Below are 6,953 nucleotides of genomic sequence, written 5' to 3' on the forward strand. Positions count from 1 at the left end.
AAGATGGTTGTGATATTGGCACAGGATAGAAAAACAGCCCCACAGAACCACAGAACAGCATAAAGGGCGCAGAAAAAGACCCATAAGTATAAGGTCACTTATTTTGTGACAAAGTTGTCCCTACAGGGCAATGGGAGGAACGTAGCTCTTTTCAATACATGGTTCTGAGTCAAATGGATATCCATATGGGAAAAAATGAATCTTGACCCCTACCGCACCGTGTGTAGAAATAAATTTCAGTCGGATCATAGACTTGAATGTAAAAGGTAAAACAATAAGCCTTTGAGAAGGTAACATAGGAAAGAGACCTTGGACTAAGAAAAGATTTCTTAAGTAGCACACAAAAGGTTCTAATCTTGTTGTGTTTTGTTTTTGTTCTTGTTTTGAGGAAGATTAGCCCTGAGCTGATATCTGCTGCCAATCCTCCTCTTTTTGCTGAGGAAGACTGGCCCTGAGCTAACATCCATGCCCATCTTCCTCTACTTTATATATGGGACGCCTACCACAGCATGGCGTGCCAAGCGGTGCCATGTCCGCACCCGGGATCCAAACCAGCAAACCCAGGGCCGCTGAAGCAGAATGTGTGCACTTAACCACTCAGCCACTGGGCCGGCCCCATAAAAGGTTCTAATCTTTAAAAAATAAGCGACAAATTAGACTTCACTGACATAAGAATTTTTGTTCATCAAAAAGAACATCAACAGGGGCTGGCCCCGTGGCCGAGTGGTTAAGTTCACGTGCTCTGCAGCAGGCTGCCCAGGGTTTCGTTGGTTCGAATCCCGGGCGCAGAAATGGCACTGCTCATCAAACCACGCTGAGGTGGCGTCCCACATGCCACAACTAGAAGGACCCACAACGAAAAATATGCAACTATGTACTGGGGGGCTTTGGGGAGAAAAAGGAAAAAATAAAATCTTAAAAAAAAAAAAAAGAACATCAACAGAATAAAAATGAAAATTACAGAGTGGGAGAAGATATTTGCAATACATATTTCCAACAAAGAACTCATGTCCAGAATATATGAGAAACTCCTGCAAACTAATGTGAAAAAGACAGCCTCATTTAGAAAATGGGCAAAAAGACTTGCATCAAAAAAGAGGACATCAAAAAAGAGGACATCCAAATGACCAATGCACATTGGAAAAGGTGTTCAACATCATTCGTTATCAAGAAAATGCAAGTTAAAGCCACTATGAGATACTGCACACACTAGGAATTTAAAATTTTTAATTGATAATATGGCAAGGATGCAGAGCAACTGGAACTCTCATATTCTGCTGGCTGGAGAATAAATTGGCACAAACACTTTGGAAAACAATTTGGCATAATCTACCAAAGCTGAATGTATGCATATACTTCCTAGGTATATACCCAGTAGAAATGTGTACATATATTTTACAAGACAGATATACCAATGTTCATGGCAGCCTATGAATAAATAGCCTGTCTTAGTGAATTCAGGCTGCTGTAACAGAATACTATAGACTGAGAAAATCTTAAAAGTGCCCCTGGAGGGGAAAAAAGGTTACCACAAAGAAATGGCAAACCCATAGAATTCATAACTACAAAAGAGGCAAGAAAACAATGGAATAATACCTTCAGGGTGTTGAGGAAAATTAATTACTAACTTAGAATAATATACCTAGCTAAACCATCACTAAAGAGTGAAAGCTAAATGAAAACTTCTTCAAACTTACAAAATTCAAGAATTTTTCATCCCCCAAACTCTTGGTGAAAAACTCCTAAGGGATGTTCTCTGCCAAGAAGAAATATAAACCAAAAGGGAAAGAGTACTGAGAAGTAACCGTGAACAAATACATTGGCGAAGGATACTGGTACTGCTAATTATTAGGTTAGGACAGAGGTTTGCCTGATCTGACAGAGATCCAATGTGCCAGTGGCTCACCACGATAGAGCTTGATTTCTCCCCAAGTAACAGTCTGGGCATGAGTAGCTCATGTAACAGCTTCATGGTGTTCAGGACACAGCCTCCTTAGGTGTTTGTCATTCCATGATCCCTGTGGTGTTGCTCTTGTGCCCAGAGCAAGATGGCGCTCCACTGAATCCACCTTCCCATTAGTAGAAACAGAGAAAGGGAAAGACACCCCGTTTCCTTTTAACAGCATCATCTGTAAGTTGCACATCCATCACTCCCACTTGCACCCAACTGGATCTCCACATGGAAAAATAATGAGCCTCAATCCTTACCTCACACCTCACACAAAAACTAAATTGAAATGGATCATTGATCGAAGTTTAAAACGTAGACTAATGAAACTGCTGGAAGAAAATCTAGGAGAAAATCTTCTCAACCTTGGGGAAAGTGGATTTCTTAAACACATGAAAGTACAAACTGTAGGAGAGAAAATGGATAACTTTGACTCCATCAGTTTTAAAAAGCTTTTACCCTTCTAAAGACATCACTGAGAAAATGAAAAGACAAGCCCCAGACTGGGAGAAAATATGCACAACACAAATCTGACGAAAGACTGGTGTCTGAAATATTTAAAGAACAGCTACAACTCAATAAGAAAAAGGCAAATAACCCAATTAAAAGATTTGAACAAAGCCAGCCCTGATGGCCTAGTGGTTAAAGTTCGACACTCTCCACTTTAGTGACCTGGGTTCGGTTCCCAGGCGTGGAACCACACCACTCGTCTGTCAGTGGCCATGCTGTGGTGGTGGCTCACAGGGAAGAACTAGAAGGGCTTACAGCTAGAATATACCAGGATGCACTGGGGCTTTGGGGAGGAAAAAACAAAGAAGATTGACAACAGATGTTAGTTCAGGGTGAATCTTTCCCAGCAAAAAAAAAAAAATGATTTGAACAGATACTGCACAAAAGAAGATATATGAATTTTTCATTGCATATTATCTCATCCATATATTATTTCATCCATAGGAAAATATGTATATTTTTTCATCCACATGAAAGAATGCTCAATATCATTAGTCATTAGGGAAATGTAAATTAAAACCCACAATGGGGGCCAAACCCATGGCCTAGTGGTTAAGTTTATCACGCTCCACTTCAGTGGCTCCCAGGTGCAGACCTGTACCACTCATCAGTGGCCATGCTGAGGCAGCGACCCATATACAAAATAGAGGAAGACTGGCACAGACGTTAGCTCAGGGCGAAACTTCCTCAAGCAAAAAGAGGAAGATTGGCAGCAGATGTTAGCTCAGGGTGATTTTTCTTCAGCAAAAAACAAAACAAAACAAAACAACCCACAACAAAATAGCGCTTCACATTACTAGAAAGGCTAGATTTAAAAAGACTGACCATACCAAGTGTTGGAGAGGACATGGGACAACTGGAACTCTCAGACAATACTGAGAAGGATGCAACGTGCCGCAACCACTGTTCGGCAGTTTCTTATAAAGTTACTTATTCCTGCCGTACACCCAGCCAGTCCACTCTTCGGCATTTATTTACCCAAGAGAAATGAAAACGTGTCCACACAAAGACTTGTACACCAACGTTCACAGTGGCCTTTCCACGACAGCCCCAACCTAGAAACAGCCCAAATGTCCTCCAACAGGGGACTGCATAAAGAAAAGTGACGCCTCCACACAAGGGAACAGCACCCAGGAATGAAAGGAACAAACCGGCAAACTACCGACACACACGATAACATGGATGACTCTCGAAAATGTTATGCTGAGTGACAGGAGCCAGACCCAAAACAGCACATCCTGTGTAAGTCCATTTATGTGAAATCTGGGGAAAGGCAAAATTAATCTAAAGTGAAAGAGAGCAAAAAATCAGCTGTTTGCTATCTTCTTTTCGGTGATGTTTACATGGATATATTCACTTATCAAAACTCATCGAAATTGTACGTGTATTATATGTAAATTAGATATTGATAAAACTGATATTAAAAAAGAACAAGGAAGTGGGGAGGGGAATACAGAGGATACTGAATGTTCCAGTGCTTGTCTCCTGCTGAGGACAGAGGTACCCATAACTTCAGACACGTGGTAATGGAGCAGCCGCAGGCCACATGTGGCTCCTGAGCAGTGGAGACGGGGCTGGTCCGAGCTGAGATGAGCTGTAAGTGTAAAATACACAGCAGATTTCAAGAGTTAGCACAGAAAATGTAAATATTTCATTAATAATTTTACATTGATTAATACTATTTTTGATGTATGTTAAATAAAACATATTACTAAAATTCATTTCACCTGTTTCTTTTTACTTTTCACTGTGACTAGTAGAAAATATAAAATGATTCATGTGACTCATATTATATTTCTATTAGACTGTGCTGCTTTAGACATTGGGCATAGGAAAATATACTTCTAGGCAGCAATGTTAAAAATTTAAGGGCAACCCATTAAACAATAGAAATACATCCACAGTTTCTAAACTATCAAAGAAAAAAGAGGAAGAAAGAAAACTATAAATTTAACAGATGACAGAACATAAGAAGTAATAATTTTAAGAGTTAGGGTAAATAGATCAAGAAAATAAAATGGTAGAGGTAAGTCTAAATATATCAACAATCATTATAAATGTTAATTGAGCTCATTTGTCTGTTAAAAGACAGAGGATGTCATCTTGGATCAAAACAAACAAAACAAAACACAATATCATGCCAGTTAGGAGACATGCTCTAAAGCGAAAGAAAAAAGAAAGGCTGGAAATAAAATGATGGAAAAAGATACAGGAGGCAAATGCTAACCAAACAAAAGCCAATATGCTAATACTAATATCAGACAAAATACACTTTAGGCCAAGAAATACTAACTGAGATAAAGGGGGCCACCATAGGATGATTAAAATAAGAACCCACCAAAAAGGCCCAACAATAATAAGCTTTTTATACCTAACTCCATAGCCGCAAAATAAGGAAAGCAAAAACTGGAAGAATTACTCCAAAAAACTGAGAAGTCCACGAAAGGAATGGGGGATTCTAATACTCCCCAGAAACGAATAGATCAAGCAGAAAAAGATCTAAAGATCTGAAAGATTTGAATGACAGAATTAACAAGCCTGATGGGGTGGTGAGCACACACAGAGGCCGGCATGAACTTACGCACCTGCTCCGACAAGGAAGACACACCTGTGTTCCTCCCAAAATTCCCATGCTGAAGCCCTAGCCCCCAGGACCTCAGAGGGTGACTGAGTTTGGAGAAGCAGCCTTTAAAGAGGTGGTTAAGTTAAAAGGCGGCCTTTCGGGTGAGCCCTAAGCCGATCCCAAGAAGAGGAAATTTGGACACCCCAAGAGTCACCAGGGTGCCACACAGAGGAGGGGCCCTGGGAGGACGCAGCAAGAAGGCAGTGGTCTGCAAGCCACGGAGAGAGGCTCTGCAGAAACCACCCCTGCCCACCACGCGCCGGTCTGGGACTTCCAGCCTCCAGACCCGCGAGAAAATAAACCTCTGTGGTTTAAGCGCCCGCTCGGTGGTGCTTTGTTACGGCGGCCCTGGCAAACCGATACAGCGCATGACCGTCAGGCACATGTGGAACATTTATAAAAACCGCCCTTGTGTCAGGTCATATGTGAAAGCCTAAACAAACGTCAGAGTTGAGGTAAAGCAGACCACATCCTCTACCCACCATGCAGCAAAATTAGACGTCGACGACGATTACCAAGGCAGATTAAAACCAGCAACAGTTACATCTTTGACAATTAAAAAGCACACTCCTCAGTGACTCATAGGTCCAAGAGGAAATTGTTGTAGGAACATTTCTGTCCTAGTCCTGATGTTTCCATCCACGTGGAGGGAGCTGAATTAGAGTAACACTCCCAGTCTTTCTCCCTTTTGCATCCTCGGATCCAAAGAGGAAGAGAGTGACTTGGCCGATTGGTCCCTCGCGGGGGTGGGGGTGGGGGTGGGGGGATAAAATGGCCTTGCCTGACTTACCAAGGCTGGAGTGAGCTGCCTGCAGGCAGCGGTCCTTCTCTGTTCCCCACCCACCTCCCACAGCATCACAGGGACTGGGGTGGAGGCTGCCACGTCCCCATTTTCAGTATTAGGGAGCCCACTTGCCTGTCACATCCACCCTCATCCTCCAACCTTGTCTTTATCAGTTAAAAATAAACAAAAGATGATCCCGGGCCCCCACTCTTCATCTCATCTCAGTTCAGAATCCAGGGGAGGAAAGGGAAGTGATTTCCTGAGCCCCCTCAAAGACACAGACAGAAATCACAGTGGGAATTACAAAATATGTGGTACTGAGGATAAATGCAAAATAAAATTTGTAGAATGGAACTAAAATGACATTTATCGAGAAATATGTAGTCTTAAGTGCCTTTACTCTAAAACAAGAATGATTTAAACATTCATGAGTAGAGCTCTGACTAACTAAAGACGCTTTTAAAAAAAACAGTGGAAAGAAGTAAACAATAAAGATAAGAGCAGAAATGAAAAGGAAATCAACAATCACAAAAATGGTCAACAAAGCCAAAAGCTGTTTCTTTGAAGAGACAATAAGATAGACAAACATCTAGCAAGATTAATGAAGGAAAAGAAGAATAAAGGCATAAATATCTAATATTAAAAATGAAAGGAAGATGAAACTACAGATACAGTAGAAGTTTTAAGAATTATAAGAGAATCCCAGGACCAACTTTATGCTACTATATATGAAAATATATGAAATTGAGGATTTCTAGAAAAATATTGATGATCAAAGTTTACTCAAGAAGAAGAAAAAAACTAAATAAGTCAATGACTATTAAAGAAAATGAATCAGTATTTTGCAAATCATCCCGCTCGCCTCCCCACAGCAGTGGAGAGGAATGAGGCTGAGCCGTTCCTCAGAGGCAGAAAGAGGCAGGCAGGAACAGCTGGAATCTGGAAGAGCCTGAGTCCCATGTCCCAGTCCTCACAGAGGTCTGCTCCATTCCTGCTCTTCTCACTGTTTGCTTTCACATGTGAGCTCATAGGCTCTCCTTTTTTCCTAAGCAAATTCAGCTGTATTGGGAACCCAAGTACCAGCAGAG

General features: G+C 41.4%; 1 long non-coding RNA gene across 1 annotated transcript; it reads right to left on the bottom strand.

The window, feature by feature from the left end:
- Nucleotides 1-3,825: 3,825 nt before the first annotated feature.
- LOC106782571 (uncharacterized) lies at nucleotides 3,826-5,444 on the bottom strand. Its single transcript, XR_002803965.2, has 2 exons — nucleotides 5,044-5,444; nucleotides 3,826-4,052 (listed from the first exon to the last, which is right to left on the bottom strand). It is a non-coding gene; the product is annotated as an uncharacterized lncRNA (long non-coding RNA).
- Between the last annotated feature and the right edge of the window lie 1,509 nt (nucleotides 5,445-6,953).

Source organism: Equus caballus, chromosome 25 (genome assembly GCF_041296265.1).
Source record: "Equus caballus isolate H_3958 breed thoroughbred chromosome 25, TB-T2T, whole genome shotgun sequence".
Lineage (NCBI taxonomy): Eukaryota > Metazoa > Chordata > Mammalia > Perissodactyla > Equidae > Equus > Equus caballus.